We start from the raw sequence: 19353 nt of genomic DNA, 5'->3' as shown, positions 1-19353 counted from the left end.
TAAGCTATCTTTACAAGTCTGAATAAGTGTAATTTAATGAAATTTACAGGAAGCCAAGAAAACAGTGTTTTCCAACAGTCAATGTAAAACCATAACAAAGCCAGTTTCAGATGAACACAACATTCCTTTTGGGCTCTACCAATAATCTATTTTTCATATGAACATTATCAAAGGCTGAACAGATAAGGGCAAATACATTTATTACTAAATCAAAGAAGAAACAACCTTCCAGGATTTATTTTATTAAATGCAGGAGAATGCATTTAAAGGCTGAAAAGATTCTAACCAATATCCCTACTTTTCCTGAATTTTCTATTTATTTAAAGATACAGTATTAAAAAAATCTATGTAGTGTTTTACACTTGTCACACATGAAGTTCTTCATTTTCTGCAAGAAAATATTTATTCTAGAAGCCCTTTCAATGAGATGTTACACACAGTTGCTGTTCTCATTCTGGTAAACTTGAATTTCAGAAATAATTGAAATCTGAAATGGGTCCTTGAAATAAAAGGTGTTTGTATAAATATAAGGATGCAATTACTGAGATAACTAGAAATGCAAGAAATTTATGTACAGAATGAATCTCCTGAAGGAAACATGATTTTCTTCTTCTTTCTCTCCCCAGCTCCACAGCACTGAAATGCACAATTCTTTTTGCAAAAGAGACTCTCCCTAGTTCAAGTTTTAAGAGAATTTAAAGGTCTAAGGAGAAAGCTAAGAATGGTAAAGTTATTTCCCAAGGTGTTCCACCATAGCTAGCAGTTTGTCAGGCAGTCACTCATCTACAGGTGTTCCTGACTAGAATCATGTAGACCACCCTACTTTAATATAATGGGCTTGAGATCAATAGACCCACAAATTACCTAGAAAACAGGTAAAAATAACTTGCCTACAGGCACCTCTCTAGGAAGAATTCTTGAAGGGGTAGTATGAGCTTTCCCTGAAGTGCTGCACTGAAGTCCGTGAAGGAGCACACCATCTTTTGTAAAGGGATTTAAGTAACACTGCTAACAGTGCCCAAAAGGTTTAGTGTTTCTCTGAGACCTAGGGATTAAAACAAGTTAAGACATGATTTCAAGTTCACAGCTTGTTGTTTGCTATCTCCTGTGCCTTCTCTGTATCAGCTCATTTCCATTCAAGTAGTACGTCAGAACATCCCTTTGTTATTTTGACAAAATACACAGGGCAGGTACAGGAGAGGCTGCTGCTGTCAGGGCAAATTGCTAAGCAGCTCATCTCATCAGTGGCACTGAACTTGCCTACAAGGCAATGTTGCTCCTCGCCCATGGCATTATTGTAGGTGCCTCAGGTACTGCTGGTTATCATTTTCCCTTGACATTCCTTGCCTCATCATCAGATAAAGGACTCTCCTTCTTTGACTAAGCCTTTCGTCAATTCTGCTTTCTCAGGTTGACTCCACCTTCCTTCACTTGTGCTAGAAGTGACTGTGAGTTGCACTCAGGCAGTTCCTCGTGCTTGGTGCAGAAGGTCACCCTTGGCACGTGGTCTGCTTAAGAAATTGGCAGTACAGAGATACAGACAGCTGGCACTGCTTTTCTGCACAGTAGCTGAATTTCACTTGGGCAGAAGCCATTCTCTTCCTTTGCAAAAGCCTGTTTGAGGGCTTTAAACGAATATTTCCAGTTTGCATGCCCAGAGGTTGTAATAACTATGCTCTTCATAATTATGGAAAATGAGCTTTCTCTGTTGGAGAACCATGCTCTTTATGAAGGTCAGAACCTACCTGGATGGCAAAAAAGGACGTCATAAGCATTCACGAGAGAGCAGCAATAGCAATGCAGAAGCTGCTCTTTTATCCTAGGTGGTAATATGTTATTTCAGAAGGCATTATTACCTCACAATAACTCTACTTTCATTGTGTATAATGACTAATGGTAATTGCTTTTGTACTTCAGTATTTTTCAGAGACCACTTTGGCTTCCAATGAATACATTAGTACCTCATTGCTGTAAACACCCTCCTCACAACTTGGCCTATAACACAGAATTAGATTACAAAGCAGTCAAGATGGATATTTTTTCCGTGTTTTGATTTTTCTGGGAGATAAGTTTTTTGCTCTGATGTGAAGAAGAAAATTGTTCAAGAGCTTCCACTTTAATCTAGCCATGAGTGGCATTCTGAGTCTTCCTAATGCGTCTACAATTCTAATTCTCTGTTAGATTGGCTTAGTGTTAGGACCATGATCAAAGAATACATTTTCTTCTGCATTCCTAGGCTTTTCCAGTAATGTAAAATGCCAGTTTGTGGGATGGAAAAATAAGAAAGATGCCTTTTCTGGTTTTCACAGGAACTATTTTATCCCCAGATACTACATCATCTCACTTCCTCAAATATCCTTTATGGGATGACCTGCATTAAAAATTCTTGCTTTTAGAAACTTCAGTTGGAGGGGCTTATAACTCACTCTTACTCTCTCTTTTGCTTCCTCAATGCTCCTTTATTTTTAAATACTCTCTTACCCCCACTGTAAACTTAGTGTAAGGATAGGGAATTACAGCAAAAGATTGCCTAGGGAGATTTTGGGGTCTCCCTCATTAGGGTTCTTTAAAAAGAGATTAGACAGTATCTGTCAGAAATAATTTCTGTATTGCTTATCCTGCCTTAAGGCAGAAGGACACATGTTGTTATGACTGTCAACAGGATTTCTGTACCAACACCACCTAAGGATTTATGAAAAGAGCAATCTCATATTTCTTTAGGTAAAGGAATTATGTTTTTGGTCTCCAAGACATTGCAGCAGTTCACATTACCATGCTACAGATAGCACTAAAATCTTGGATAAAACAGTAAAGCAATTATTTTTAAGAATTAACTTTGATAGCACCAACTACATAAGTTTGAAATGCTCCTATGCTCAAAGGAAGTGTTCAAAGTTAATGAACTATTCTAGTCTTATTTAAGACCATCTCAGACTTTATTTAAGGTTCTACTAAAGGATGAAAATGGGATTATATGGGTCTCAAGGTCTTCCTTTGATGATGTGGTTTCCTTCTGTGTTAGCAGCCCACCAAGCCTCCTTCAAAATACTACCATGGGTCTGATGGCATATAACTGGTGTGGTGATCATGTGCAAAGTAAGAATTTCATATGAAACACACTGGAGAATAATTACTACTCTATAATGTCAGCTTGATACTATAGCATAGACACAATTTGTGTCAAATTAAATCCTAATCGTTCCATAGCAACCATATTATCAGAACCAGTTCTTGCTATTAAAAAATATTGACCCCATGGTCCTTGATAAACAAAACCAGTCTTAAATTCAGGAGTGAAAAGCTGAGTTTCCATCTTCAAATTTCCTACTTACTTCAAATCAAGACATTAACTGAGGGATGTGACTCAGTGAAGCTGTTGGCTCATTGCACAAGAAGTTATCTTTTGCTGCTGCTTTACCAAGAACAAGTCACACTGTAAAACTTGATGCAAAGCAAGTAAATAGACCTTGGTTTAGATAGCAAAATTCCTTACCTGAAATTTCTACTGAAGGCAGCAATAGACTCAGGCATTAATGCTACACACACATGCACTTTTACAGAAGGGATCTACAGTTTGGGCCTCTAAGAACTACTACTAAAGGGTTGGAGTTTTCCACAACCCTGTGGAAAGCTTCTCTGTAACTCTCTCTGCAGATGGAAAAACATCCCCATACAGCAAAGAAACAAGACCCTAACAATGGCATTTCAATCATAACGCCTGAAGTTATTCAGAGACTGAGATCTTGAAATTCTCAATATCATGTGAGGTTGCTAGTAATAATTTATGCATTTACTTACTATTATTCTGATGATAGTAATTTTCTGAAACAGAGACTCAGAATTAGGCACAAGTGATTTGCAATAATGATATCTTCAAAGCTTGTCTGGACTTTCAGTGGAAACTGAAAATTGAAATCGGAGATTTGTGCTGCTTTCTCCAACATCACCGAAATGATATCCAATTGTTCTGTACTAACCCATGTTTCTTAATCTTCAACTTTCACATATTTCTTCTCTCTTGTCATTACTTTTCATGTAAATAAATTCAGAAGGTCTCCCTTTGATTCTGTCTCAGGAGGCAAAGAGCAACAACATTAACATTTTTTGTGAAAAAGAATTCTTCTTCTCATGAACTCAAGGCAATTTCAGAGTTAAATTTAGGACGATAGTAATGAATATTCCCCAGTACTTCCATTCATCCATGCATTTTCAATACCCACTTTCATTTTATTTTTTCAGATCCAAAGCTAGATAGAGTGTATGGAATCCAATGTATCATGTTTGAAAGGTTGAAGGGCAGATGGGATTTATTCCACAGCAGCTAATTGGGATCTCTGCTTTTGGACTTCACCTGCATCCTTCTGCCAATATAATTCTTTATGTCATACTGGTAAAGTCATCTGAATGTCAGGAGACAATAATTTGCTTCCCCGAGATTAAAGCAGTGAACACATCAATTTAATCCAGAATTTTGGGAGACAGTCTACTAATCATCAACAAGGAAAAAGAGTTATGCACTAATAAGAGTTTTCTAATTGCTAAGCAAAAGATGGGGGGGAAAAAGACTATTCCAGTTTGGCAGGTTTGCAAATAACTCCTGGTAAGAACAAACAAAATGTTTCTGCTGCTCCTATTATTGCTTCACTTCAACACATCAACCTTACATTGTCAACAGGAATAATTCAGCTGAGCCTTAGAAATGGGACTCTGAATCCATACAACTACCAGGAAACCCTCTCCTTGTGCTTTATTACAGTAACCACATTGCTCTGGTGTTTTATCAGGGAAATATATGTGGTATCAGAGCCTTGAACTTTGAATCAAACAGGTTTTTAGTGCTGTCTACCCTGGAGCTGATGGCATCTTGCATTAGCATGGCTGGTTGGGATATACAAGCTGCCAGGTCTGGTGGCTCACAGGAATTCCTCTGACTGTTCCTCACTGCTGTTTTGTAGGAATAACAAATGGCCTACAATACAGGAATGCTCAGTATTGTAACGGATTGATCTGTGTAGTAGGGGAGTGATTCTCAGAATTTTGGAAGTTCCAATGAGACTTTTTTTATCACTCTGTACTGCTAAGATTACACTTCCTTTCCTTATTAATATTGCTCACAGAAATCCTTACCTCCTTCAGCCTCACTTCACTCTTTCACCCCACTGGCAGATCTGTGGAGTAGAGTAAAAACCACTCTCTCTGCACAATAACATGCTAATGCCTGACACATCCTCTTTCTTCTCACTCACAGCATAGTCTTCACAACAGCCTGAGTAGCCTTTGATGAGAAAAAAAATAGACTGGCCTTCGATTGTTTTCTGAGCCATTGTGTATTCCAAATTATTTATTGACAGACATTTTCATACCTGAGGATCCCATATTACTTAGCTTATTCAACCATAAATTACACCAAATTTTTTTTTTCCCTTGAAGGGCTTCCTTGATGTAGCAGAAGAGAGGACTTTTAGAATTAGGAGCCAGCCTAGCACTCATGAAAGTTACAGATCAATGGAGGTGGTGTGAAACAGCCTGGCACTGTACAAAAGCACCAGCCTGCTCTGCTGCTGCATCTCAATTATGCTACGTGACACACCTGCTGTCCTAGCCCTGCTTTTCCCTTGAGGCAAGCCTGCTAATGTGCTGATTTATATGGTGTGTAACAGGGGATTTGGAACAGAGGCCTAAGAGACTCCTTTTCACCTGGTGCCTTATTATGGATTTGAGCCCACTTTGCTAGAGATGAAAAGCCAGTGGGCATAAGGCATTTGTGTCATTTAATTCTCAATAGGCAGTCAGTTAGTGAATAATGGTCTTGCAATGACTTTGTTCAGGTCATTTCCTTTAACAGATGTTCCTTTGTGAAGCTGCTATCCCATAACAGTTTTTGTGTGTTTTGTTTGTGCATTAACTATACACATTAGGAGCTATTTATTCCTTTGTCATTAAACAAAATCAAATTAATTACATGTTAATAATAAGAAGGCAACAAGTACATATTTTGCATTTCTACAATATTTCTGTGGATTTAACGTTCTCCTAGTTTCAGAAGTAAACTGTCTGCAGAAGAGAGAGCTCTTACTGTTTTGTTAATGATAAGAGAGACAAAGAAAGGTTTGGCTGCAATTCTGAAAACTCCTAAACCTCCCCACAATTACAGACTCACAGAACAGCTGAAGCTGGCAGGCACCTAAAGAGATTGTCTAGTCTAACTCTCCTGCTGAAAAAAGGGTAAGGTGGAAAATGTCATTCAGGACCATTTCCGCATGAGTTTTGACTATCTCCAAGAATGGAGACTCCACAAACTCTCTGGAGAATTTGTTCTAGTGTACAATACCAATGGAAAAGCCTTTTTCTAATGCTTAAATGAAATTTCTCGTATTTCAATTTATGGCCATTGCTTTTTTGCCCTTTCACTGAGCACCACTGAGAAGAGTTTAGTTCTGATTTCTTTTTTCCCCTTCCGAACAGGCATTTAAGCACATTGATTAAAATAAACACAAGGTTAAATAATCTCAACTTTTACAGGTTCTCCTCACATAAAAGGTACTGCAGTCCCCAAATCATCTTAGAGGACCTTCAGTGAACTCACCTCCAGTATCTCTGTTGTACAGGGCAACCCAGAAACAGACACAGCAGTGCAGATGGGGTCTCACCAAGGCTGGGTAGGGGGAAAACATCACCTCCTTCAACCTGCTTGTGACACTCTTCCTCATGCAGACCACACTGCTGGCTCACATTCACCTTGGTGCTCACCAGGCCCTCCGTGTCTTTTTCTGCAAAGCTTCTTTAACACATCTCCAGCACACACACACGTGATTGTTACACTGACACATGGGGGTATTACTCCCAAGGTGCAAAACTGAACATCCTTTGCTTGAACTCTATGAGGTTCCTCTCTGCCCATTTCCCCAGCTTGTCGGGTCCATCTGAATGGGAGACAATTATCTCATGTACCAACACCTCCTCCTGGTTTTGTATTGTCAGCAGACTTGCTGAGCTTACACTCTGCCCCATTATCCAGGTGGTTAACGAAGTCCTTGAGAAGCACCGGTCCCTGAGGCACAGCACTAGTGATTGGTCTCTGGCTGTACTTCAAGCCAGAGACCAATACTCACAACCCTTTGAACCTCATATTTCAACTAGATTTAGGAAGGATGGTCAGACATCACTCCCCACTTCATATATCTGACAACTCCAAACACCTCTAATCTTTTTATGTTTGGAAATGGTTTCCAGGACTATTTGCTACCTTATTATAGACTTTCAGGGACAGAGATGAGGCTGGATCCTCATTCTTGTAATTCATGAAGACTCAAAGGATATCTGCATTCTTCAACCTTCAGGAATCTCACCAAATTGCCATGACTTTTCAAAGACTTTTGAAAGAGTAAGTGTGGCCTCACAATGACATTGGACCACACTCTCAGCATTCACAGGCACATTCTCTCAGCTTCTATGGGCTTATGTATGTCCAAATTGTTTAAATGTTCCCTATCCTGATCCTCCTTTAGCAGATAGTAATCTTCCTTGCTCCAGACTTCCTTAATGATTTCAACAACTTGGGATTTCTGAAGGCAAGACAAACAAAATATTGAGCACCTCAGTCTTTTCATATTCTTTGTCAAAAGGCCCTTACCCATTTAACACTGGGACTGTATTTTCTCTATTTTTTATTTCACTGCTGATCTACTGGTAGAAGTCTTTCTTGTTGCCCTTCCTGTCCTTCATCATATTCAATTCTGGGTGGACTTTAACATTCCTTATCCAAGTCCTGCATATTTGGACATTGTCTCTGTATTGTTCTCAAGTCCTCTTGTCCCTGCTTATACTTTATATACTCTGAAGTGCTGCATATCATCATATCTTAAGGAATGTTGATAAGAACTAAAGGTATTCAGACAACTTCATTGGACAGTTTCCTTAGCCACTTGGGATGGGATTTACTCCATCCAGTTTTAATGACCAGAAAGACACATCCAGTCTTAAGTAATTGACCCCTGATTAAACTTCAAGTGATGAATAATCTCCTGGAGGTGACCATCTCTCTCAACTGAGTATACAAGCCCTGACTATTTATATAAAATTTAGACTATGTGTCTAATTTTCAGATGACTAAAACAAATTCCATGCCTCAAACTCTACCATTCCTTATTGAGCAGTCAGTAAAACAATAAGTAGGTGCATATTTATATTTAAGTGTGTGTGCACTAACATGTACAAGAGCTGGAAAACCAAATTCCAAGGTCCTTATTTCTATAAACTTTGGAAAAGTAAGACTGCAACCACAGTATACTGCTGCACTAGAGATGGAGCCATATACGGAGTTATTCTGTTTCTTCTTAAACAGAAGTCTTAAACAGAAAAACAGAAAAACATGACATTTCATAAAACTGCAACCTTCCACTGTACAGGAGTCATTTTTGCTTAGTAGTGGTGAAGAATACAGAATATTGAAGCCAGTGAAGACAACAATGCCAGACAGGCATGCTGTCAATGCATTATATGGACTTAGATTTTTCAAACTTCTTGGAAGTAAGGTTGCTACATCTGCAGCAGTCACCTGGCTCAACATTTAATATTCTTGCAACATAAAAAACGTGAGTGCTGTGTCTGTAGTTTTATTTGCCCTTCATTTGCAACCTACTTTCCTAGGTCAAGAAAATCTCTGATAGAAATGCAGCTACACAGTTACATAAGAATGTTGCAGGCAAAGCTGGTTTAACTCTGGGAACAGGTGTAGGAGTCTTTAGCAAGCATGTTATTGGAATAGGCAGAATTTGCTGACAGCTCCATGGCTTTCAGAAGCTGTGCCACAGTGACTTCAGAAGGTCGTGTGCTGAATCAGATGTAGAGCTCACACTATCCTATTGGGGTTTCAGCATCCACACCCCTCTGCTTCACCTCTGGCACAGACAAATACTTTGCTTGTATCAGAAGGCCAGGGAACCGCTTTTCACAGGGCTTCATGAGTAAGATTTAAATATTTTCAGATTTAGCTATGTAAAAGTCAGCAAGAGACTGGGAAAAAGCCCCATCACTGGACAGTGCACAGGACTGGAAGAGCTCAACATTTTGAGTCCAATATTATACCGTTAAAGATTTGCTTAATAGCTCCTCCAGGGATAAGGCATTTTTTATTGTTAAAAGAAATTGTCATGTTTCTTTCTTTGATATAAAATTTGAATAACATGTAGTTGAAACAAAAATTTTATCAGTAGTGATTAAGTTATAATGAAAACACAGTGAATAAAACATTTAAGTTATTCAGAATTCAAATGTGTCTGTCAGGATGTGAGAGGTAATATGCTTTCAAAATACCAAGGCTTTGCATGAGTACAAGCGATCTGCATAGAAAACAAAGTATTTTCATTAGCTATTGATTTTTGTTCTCTAAGGGCCGTTAATGCTGTACATTTGGACAGTACAGGATGGTGCCTATAGTTTAAGCAACCCAAGAACTTTCCTGAATAATCTCAATTTATCCAATTTGCTCTCTCTTGGTTTGAACCCTGGGTATAACAACAGGCTTCAAAGCCCGCTGTTAAGTGCTAACATAAAGCCTTGAAACTTGAGATTGTCTCTTCCAGATATTTCAAATGTGTGAGCTTGACAAAGATCTTAATGAAGCTGGGATTTTGCATTTGCCACATTCTCCTGTCTGGGAAGGCAGATAACACAGAAGTACAGCTCGAGCACCAGGCAGGGGCACAGCCGATTTCAGAGGAAATTGTAATAAAAGATGGCTTTGGCTTATCATTCCCCACAGGCTGTTGTGCTTAGCTACTGCTCTTCAAGTCTCAAGGTCTGTGAAAGCATGACACTGCTGTGGTGACAGCCCATCATCTTGGTGCCTGTCATCATGGTGCGGGTGTTGGGCAGCCTCAGAACCTCACACCTGCTGTGGTGATGCTTCTCCTGAGCTGAACCCAGGGCCCAGAGCAGCAGCTGCAGCCTAGTGCTGCTCTCAGCCCCCCATCAGGCAGGCCTGGGCTGGGCACAGGCTGGCAGCTGCCCCAGGACAGAGCTGTGATGTCAGCTCAGTGACCAGCCCTGCCACAAGGCCGTGCCACCCTCACTTCAGGCCCTGGGGAACAGAATGCTGGGATCCAGCTTAGGCCCTAAAGTGAAGTGACCATCCTCCCCAGCCTTCTGTGCCATGAGAGGAGGGAGGCAGGCTCCTGTGGGAGAGCTGTGGCAGGAGCATAACAGAGTGCCCAAGGAGAAGCCTTTCTCTCCTCACTCACATCACAGCACTAACACAGACTGGATTGCTGGCACAGCACCTTGCCTTGGTGAGTACAGTTAAGCTCACACCCCATTCAAGGCCTTGGGCAGGTCTGCAGAGCAATTCATTCACCCAGTCAAGTTTCAGAAAAGCATTTGGAAACTTCTGTTTTCCTATATTTTAGCAAGATAAGAAAGAAGAGTTGAATTTTCAGGGATTTTGCATAAAAATACAAAGAACTGAGGCACTGAAAGTGATATTTAGATAAAATGCCAAGCAGGCATGTAACCCTGAGAGCTTCTTTTCTTCATCTCTAACTGGGTGTTAATGCTCAAATGCACATTTGTGTTTTACAGACACTGTTTCATGCAATTACTCTTTTTACATAGGATCACAGATTGAAAGGTGGAGCACTTCAGTACCCCCACATTTCTGTACACTGCATATCTGCAACTGGCTTTCAAACCAGCAGTAGTTTTGGATCTGATCTGGGGGCTTTGCTGCTCCCAAGGGAGGTAGCAGGGCTTGACCCGCAATTGGGAATTTTATGCCCACAGCTTGGCCTCTGAAAATTAAAGACCACAAAGCTGAGCTCCTCCCATCTCCTTTTACAAACTCTCTCTTTTCAATTCCCACTCAGTGAGCTCACCACTTTCTGAAAACTAAGATGTGATAAATATCCTGCAGCACAAAAGTCGAATTTTTAAATATCAGGCTGTCCAGATACTTGGGAGCAAATCCTATGTATAAAATATATTATTCCTATATATAAATTATGTATATATATACATAATCCTATATATAAAATACATTAATTGTGGTGCTAGGTAACACCTTTTAGTGATCCCAGAGCATCTACCTATCACTATGCCTATGCTTATAGCAGTTCAAGGAGGCCATTTAATAGGTCAGACAGATCATGTGTACTGACAGATCATATGTTCTCTGGAATACAACAGTAAAAAAATATGTAGGCACACAAGTTTATACCCAAAAAGGCAGGGACATAAAAAAATGACAGCTAAAAGCAGTAAGATAAAACTGTCACTCATGTACATAGTACCTACTGTTTTACACTGTCCTGCTCACTACTTGTAATTTCGGCCTTTTTTATTTCACACCATGAAAATTATGGCTCCTTACACTAGACTTCTAATGATTTAAAGTGGGATCCAGATTATAAGCAATATCTAATACACATTGGTGCTGAAGTTGACCTCCACAGTCCTGGCAATCTCTTAATACTTTACCCCTAGTGTAACTTAAATCTGCTCTAAATTAAGCTGGCTGGGGGAGTTTGGGAAAAAAGTAATTCCCTACAGTAGACAAAACCAAAACATTGCTGCTGGCCAAACCACCCACATACCCTTTTTTCAAAGAAATTGTTTGCCCTGATGTCTTCTCCGAGACACGAAGCAACAATTTACTTAAATTTCCTAACCGTGTTTCCTTTGGGAGCATCATGGTGTCTTATGTTGTACATAAGCACCTTCTGCACTAGGATATAATTCAGCCCATGCATTCTCCCCACTTCTCTCATCCATGCTGCAGGGCATTCATGGTGCTGGGACACAGCTTTGGCAGATGGCATTGCACCTCTGAGCTCTGCAAGCTGAGGTCACAGAATTCACAGTTACTAGGTTGGAAGAGACATTAAAGATCATGGAGTCCAACCCTAACACCTCAACGAAACCACTGAGTGCCACATCCAGTCTTTTCACCATCCAGGGATGGTGACTCCACCACCTCCCCGGGTGGTGTAAGGTCCCTTCCTTTCACTTGCCCACAGTTACATTTCCATTTGTGCTGACATGTACATCTGCAATTGAAGAAAGGGAAAGCTTTTCATTCTTGAGTTTTGCTGCATATCTGCCTTAAAGTGATCTAAAGGAGTGGACATCATATCCTTTATAAGAATTAAAATAAAGTTACATTCTTCTACTTGTTGCTTTTTTCTTTTTTCCCCCTGTTTGATAATCCAGGAGTATCAGTACTTATCTTCTTTATGCTGCCACAGTTCCCCTTAGATTGTCAGTTCCTCCATCATTGCATTAAAGGTCAGGATGGAAATCACTTTCTCTAAGGTATTTCTTCTTAGAGAGGTAAATTAAACAGAATGATGGGCCAGATACTCCACTGCCTTCTGTTTTGCACAGTCATTTGGAGACATGGATCCATTCACAACTCAGGCAGGGATTCACAGCTCCAGTGTGGACCACCAGGCTATATAAATATATGGGGCAGGACAGAGGAGACAACTACTGAAGCAATGTCTAAATACTTAAAAATCGCCTGTAGTTGCCTGACTGACACAAAGGCATTGGCAGGCAGCCTGATCACTGAAACAGCTCAGAGGAGGAGGGCATATGAGCTCAGCAGGGATTTCAGCTTTTGGGATTCTTAGCTCTTGTAAATTCATTTCAGTGAGGAAGGGGACCATGACTTTAAAATGTTCCGCCGCAAAGACACAACCTACTTCTTCTAAATCTGCCCCTCAGATTATTAGGTAGAGCAAGAAAACACTACCAGCTCAGAATCCCTGCCTCATTTGATATCAGTACTAGCATATCATGAAATTTTAAATGGCCATACAGTTCATTGGAGATGGAGAATCAAAATAAAATCAATTTTACCACTCATATTAATTTGGTTTCACTTGCATGCTTTCTCTGTCATCCTTCCACTTCTCCAGTCATCCATAAATTTTCAGGTGAAACAAGACCTGAATTTTAAGTGCAAGGTTCATGTAGGAAAAAAAACCAAAACAAAGTGAAATAGCAAACCACTGTTTTAAAGAAGGAACATAAAGGAAGCATGGGCCTGGGCTGAACAACATTTTCCAAAAAGTGTCTTTGTTAGGAAAGCTGTTTTTCACCTAACTTAAATATTTCTACAGTCAAGACCTTAAAGTCAAAATATTTTTCTTTAAAAATGTTTTCTGATATATCAACCATATTGTAGTTATTAGTTCATATCCTCATTTTTCTGAATTACCTGTACACTCTAATTCTCATCATTACTAATGTGAAAATCACCCTGGAAGCTGTAGACTGGCCAGGCAATCTAGTTTAGAGAAGGCAAAGGAAGAGGAAGTACCCAGGGATACAGCACCCAAGGTGTTCTGACACCTTTTTCAAATAGCAATATAGAAAAATCAATCAAACCACGAAGGTCTAGGATATGAGTGTTCCCTTTCTCCTGTGGGTTTCTGTTTCTCCGATTGCCTCCAGAGGCACTCTCTGTTCCTCAGCAGTGCTCTGTAGAAAGCTCTTTAGAAATCCTACTGATTTAGCAGAAGCTGCAATCACTAATGGCACATTTTTCTATCTTTATGGATGAGCAGTGGGCAGCAGTAGAAGTGGGGATGTGATTCCATTCCCGGTGTTGTTCTCACTGGCTCATCACTTTACACCTGCCAGAAAGCTCAGTGAATTTCTCAAAGGGGTAATGCAAGGATTGGTTATTTTTATAAACTGCTTTATGACCACCATTACCTAGATGCTACAGAAACTGCTCATAAAAGAGCTCAACCTTGAATGAGAGGTGAGGTAAAAGGAAAAAATAAGAGTGCTACAAGAGGAAAAGCTATTAATAGAATGAATCTGATAATCACACCTGTCGCCACACCCTTATTCATATTCTTCATTTCTCTGGGTGAGATTCTGTATCTCTTACTTCTGTGGGACAGCAAACACAGCTACACTGGGAAGCATAACTTCCTGAGAAAGCTGCAGCTCTCTGTGAGGGTATCAAGAGTCAGTCCCCAACAAGAGGATTGTTATGATGAAAGAGTACCTTTTTTTCTGTGAGGGCAAGATGCATTCTAGAGTGGAGTAGAAGCCTAACCCTGAGTAAACATAACCAGACTTCAGCAAAATATGGTGCCAAGAGCACTCTCCAGAACAGGAGCAAAGAAAATATGAAAAATAAAATGCAATCACTAATACCACCTCACTCTTTATTATTTAAAAACTTTCAGCACCTGCAAGAAAAGAGAAAAAATGGCAACGTTGCCACTCTTACTGTTCCCAAGGAATTACAGAACCATGGTTTCCAGGTAAAAATTACTTTTTGTGAAGTCTGATATATTTTAAAACACTTTGTAACAATTCATTGCATAATTCAAATGGCCCCTACACTACAAACAGCCAACATATTTATGCTAGCAGGACTGTCAGTGCATTTTTGTTATAAGAAGCTTGGAGGTCTGCTACAAATAATCTCCAAAGAGTAATTCTAATTAGCGGCTAAAGTTGGCATATTTCCTGCTATCTGAAATTAGATCAGAGAGTTAGGCTGAGATGAAAAAGCCCTATTAACTCCCTAGGCTTCCAGTTTCTGTTTATTGGTGGAAATTAATGTTTTGAACTTTATCAACCATTATCTAAAGAAGTCTGGAGTCAGTGGTAACAGAGTGATTCAGGAGAGACTTTACTGCCAGCTTCTATTGAAGTACCATAGGCACTCTACATAAATATCCACATGAAAACTTGATTTAATGGTTACATGAAGCTGAACAATAGTCAGGAAAGATGGTCGAGTGGCCAGCATGCCAGGCTGGCAATTATAAGGAGTGGGAGACATTCCTTGCTCCAAGGTACTATTTAATCATTTCTGCATGACCTAGAAAAATTCCCTTTGGGGGAGGGTGAAAATAGGGGAGATTAACAGAAGGTTGACAACAGTTAAGCAAATCTTTGTTTTTCCTACAGCTTGTGGAAACAGAGAGGCTCCTTCAGACAAAGCAACCCAGCTTTTTGGTGTTCAGTGACTGAAGCTAGCCTTTGAAGAGATCCATTTGTCATCTGTAAAACAGGAATAGCACTGCCCCACCTCGTGGGGACATTAGACAAATGGATACTTTCCTCTGCTTCCCAGAGACCTCAGCCCGCCCTGGACAGGCACATCAGAAGCAAACACCATAACTCTCTCCACATGGCTCTGCAACTTCCCTGGGGCCTTTGGTGCTGAGACAGGGCTTTGCAATTCACTTTGCCTTCCACACAACTTCAGCAACTCTAAGGTTTGCCACGGCTACATGTTCCTCTCCTGCACAGCTTGGAAAATATTAAAATGTATAAGCTCCTTTTAAACACTGGGACAGGGAAGGGACAGGTACAAAGACAGCAGAAAGGAAGGCACAAGGAATCATCCTCTTGGAAGTATATTTGAACCTCAGTTCTTAGAACTTCTAAACAAGCAAGATATTTTTCAAATTGTATTTTGCTCTGCCAAACACATGGGAAAGGAAGCAATTTTTACATCCTGAGGCTAAGCACCAAAAGCCAATGTCATTCTAGAGTTAATATGTAGACAAAGGAGGAAATATTATTAGGTCAGGCTACTTTTGTTCAGACAGAGAAATAGAGAACTTAGGCTATCTCTTATTTCTGGTAATCAGCCTGAGCAGAGAAATCAATGTCTTAAGCTCTTAATAGCGACAGAAACAAATACTAAAGTTAGGCTTATGTTTCAAAAGAAAGTTGTGGTTTAAAGCAATCCATTATCCTACCCAGTATGTGGAATTTTTCTGCAAAATCCAACAAAAATTTACAATTTAAAATCTGCAGTGAAACGGAATCTTCACAGACAGATTTCTGAGGGTACCTTCACCCCCTCCTCCACACCACAAAGTGTACCACCCAAACCCTTGCATTTACAAGTTGAGATTACCCTTCTCCATCTTTGCTTTCTAGTATGAGTGGTTTTTTACACTCTTTGAAGTGTAAAAAGAGGATATTTTCCTCCTAAATGAACAGACAGGATTTGTCTAAAACCATTTTAAGGGAAACAGGAAGAATCTACCTCCTTAGGCCCGTGTTCGCAGCAAAACCAACATAAGTGAACTGCTGTCTGAGGAATGGATCCTATCCAAACAAAGAGCCCTTTGCTTAAAGCCTGACAATGGTCAAAAGCCAAGTTGGTGGCAGCCAAGAAGCCAGGTGTCAAAATTCAGCTGAGTGCAATTTATTCTCCTGGCCACCCAAATACCATACTGGAGGGAGCGCAGGCAAAATCCTGTTGCATACAACCAGAGTTGCAGTACTCCTCCAAAGGTTCATTCCCAGGAAATTTAAGCAATTTCAGAAAATTTCCCTCAGTCCCTTCCAGCAAACAGCAGTGCATCACAGCAGGGGAAGCAGCAGGTGCATCTCTAAAGTCTTGTGATTGAATAGAGATATGTGCAGGGTGAACAAGGCAACAGGGCTGAGTTCCAAGGCAGAAGTCTGCAGAAGCAGGCTCACTTCTTTCACCATAACATTATGAAACTAAAGCAGAGCTACTTTATACTGCCAGCAGAGCAATGAGTGAATCAAATGAGCCTCCAGCAACTAACTGCCATAGGAATTTTACTTGCAGCGTGCAGTACTTTGGAGAAAAGAGTTTATACAGTTGCTATGAATTTCACATGTCTCAGTGGATGCTATCTGTATGCTGTATTTATGGGGAACTAAGTAATCCATTGGGTAGGAAGACCTAGACACTGGCAGGGTTGCCCAGAAATGTGAGATCAAGCAATCAAGAATCCCTCCCCTGGTCTGTTGAGGGAAGCAATGGGCCTTCAGCCAACAGAATGTGTTTGTCTTTGGACATGTTCTGCAAAAATACACTAAAGGTGAGGGCTTAAATTCTCAGGTTGAGATAGTGTCAGTTAAAGCAGCAATATTCTCCACTCCACCAAACAGTGATGGGAACTGTTTAACAAAGGAGAATTCTTCAGCAAAAAGGACTAATTTCTTGCTAGAAGGCAACATGGAGAGGCTCGGTCTCCCCTGCAAATTTAAACTAAACCTGGGGACAAGACCAGAGTCATTGGATGCTTAATATAGATTTGTAATATTTTGCATTTTAACCCTGTGGTTGTTTATTTTGCTAAACCTCTTCCTTTAGTATATGGTTCTGTTGTCCCCAAAGTGTGTAATGAGGTGAGACCCACAAGCAAACTGTGGACAGTTTGGGAGACCGAAGAAATGACCTCAAGTTGAATAGAAGGCCTGCAAGTTTCAATGTCATGGGGATATGTGATAAGGAGACCTAGAACTATTAAAAAGATGTGTCTTTATGTAGAAACAGGAAATTAATGCCTACAGAATAATGTACTTTGAACTAATCACAACAGCCTGGAGAAGATTAAAGAAAAACAATGAAACCTGTCTTTAACACAGATGATATATGCTTTTACTAAAGGACATGTTACTATTTTGAACTAGTTTTCCAGCTGCAGTTAATAAGTTCTGGGTTCAGCTCCATTTGTGAGAATACAAAGCAGCTCTTTATGATATCTCCACCCTAGAAATTGCCTCACTTTGGTTTCCCCACGACTGCAGTAGCCCCAAGGGAATCTTCAGCTTACTGGACATTTTTGTTATTTGACCTCTAAGATTTAGTAGAATGACATAAAGGAGATGTGACATCTCTGAGACGTTACCCCAGTATTTCCAGAACCAGGGTAAATGAATCAGGCCAGCCTGTACTCTCTGTGCTGGGAAGGCTGCTCCACAATACTCCAAGATCTTTTCCTTTGCTGAGCATTTCCTGGTGTCCTTGACAAAAAACATGTCTACAACTCCAGCACAGTGGAAAAGTTCCCAACAGCTTGTGGGCACTGCATGATCCATGCCCAGCCCATATTGCCCAGCCTGTGCAAGTGGAGCTTCCAGAGAAGCTCATGCACACTTGGGCACCTGCTCTCTTGGGTGTGCCCCAGTCCTTCTTGCACTCAAATGTGCCAGTGAAGGGAGTCTTGAGACCTCAGAGCTGCCCTAAAAATCAGTATAGCCACAGCAGCATGCCAATTTCTAAACTTCCCATGATGAGTCTGCTGGATTCTCTAATGTGAAATGCACAATAGCAACTCCAAAGTGAGTGAGTGGCAAAGACCCCCTTTGGCAAACGGGTGTATCTTCTTCTCCATTCACACATGCCACCTTTCCATTAGTATATTCAGCTAAATAAGGTGTTTATTCTGTTTTATAAATGGTTAGCTCTTCCCCAGCTCTAGAGAGGGTAGCTGTGTTTAGTGCTGTTGTTGTTTTAATGTATACATTGTTATTTATTTTTGATGGGAGCATTAGGAAATACACCTTGTGTTTGAAGGAGAAGAGACCGAATCTCATGGTGGTTTTAAGGGAATGTTGTTCCCTGCCTCTGGCAGCTGCACCAAGTATTCCTGATCCTGACTCTTCCATGAAGCTTATCTGAAAAGAAATAGCACAGGTCTGGATCTAAAATTGTCTTGAAACACGCAGAACAAAATTTTAGAGCACAGTGAAAGTACAAATTAAGAAATTTTGTTGAAAATGCAACAAAACAATTCAACAGATTTCAAGTCCAGTAGATACCCCTGCATGCTACCATCTTAAGTCCCACTGTAGTATTTGAATTGGGTGTGAATGTTGCTTCCAGCATGCAAGCTGTTATCTACACCTCTCTGAGTCTCCTGTTACTGAAGAGGGAGCACAGTGCATGTATGAATCTAGTTTGCCATCCTTCACCAATCACTAATGTAATTACACAACTTTCTTATAGTGCTGTGCTGGCACTTTATTCTGTGCAATATAAAGAAAGAAGCTAAGTCCAAGTTATTATAGACTGCATTGAATAAAGATTTGGAGTACCTGAGACAAATTGAAGGAATAATGTGTAAGGATTGCAGAATATTGAAATTTTTCTCTAAGGCACTCAAGACTTTGGGCTCAAGGGAAAGAAGAGATAGGGGAGCCTTTTTACAGAAGGTGGTAATGAGAAATCACACATTAAGTTATGGAAAGCTGTCCATTTTTTTCTGTACAAAGATGTGGTGGCCAGGTTCTGGAGAGTACTAAGGAGTCACTAGAGACCAAGAAATAGCAGAGCTAGAGATATGATATTGCCAGCACCAGTGTTTGTGCAAAGCTTCATAGTCATGGATTGATGCAAGTGACACAATTGGATAATTTTTTAAAATGTAAAGAGTGTTGCTTTTCATAAAAGCATTTTTCCCCATGTTTCATTGCAGTGCTACGGATGAATAGAAGTAAGGTACATCATCTCCTGCTGGATCTCAGTTTTTTTGCGAAAGACTTATAAGAACCAATTCTCTGCTTGTAACACAGGTAAAATTAAATTTCTCAGTTATTTATTTAAATCAT

Source organism: Molothrus aeneus, chromosome 2 (assembly GCF_037042795.1).
Source record: "Molothrus aeneus isolate 106 chromosome 2, BPBGC_Maene_1.0, whole genome shotgun sequence".
Taxonomy (NCBI): domain Eukaryota; kingdom Metazoa; phylum Chordata; class Aves; order Passeriformes; family Icteridae; genus Molothrus; species Molothrus aeneus.
Note: the sequence above shows the minus strand (reverse complement) of the source record.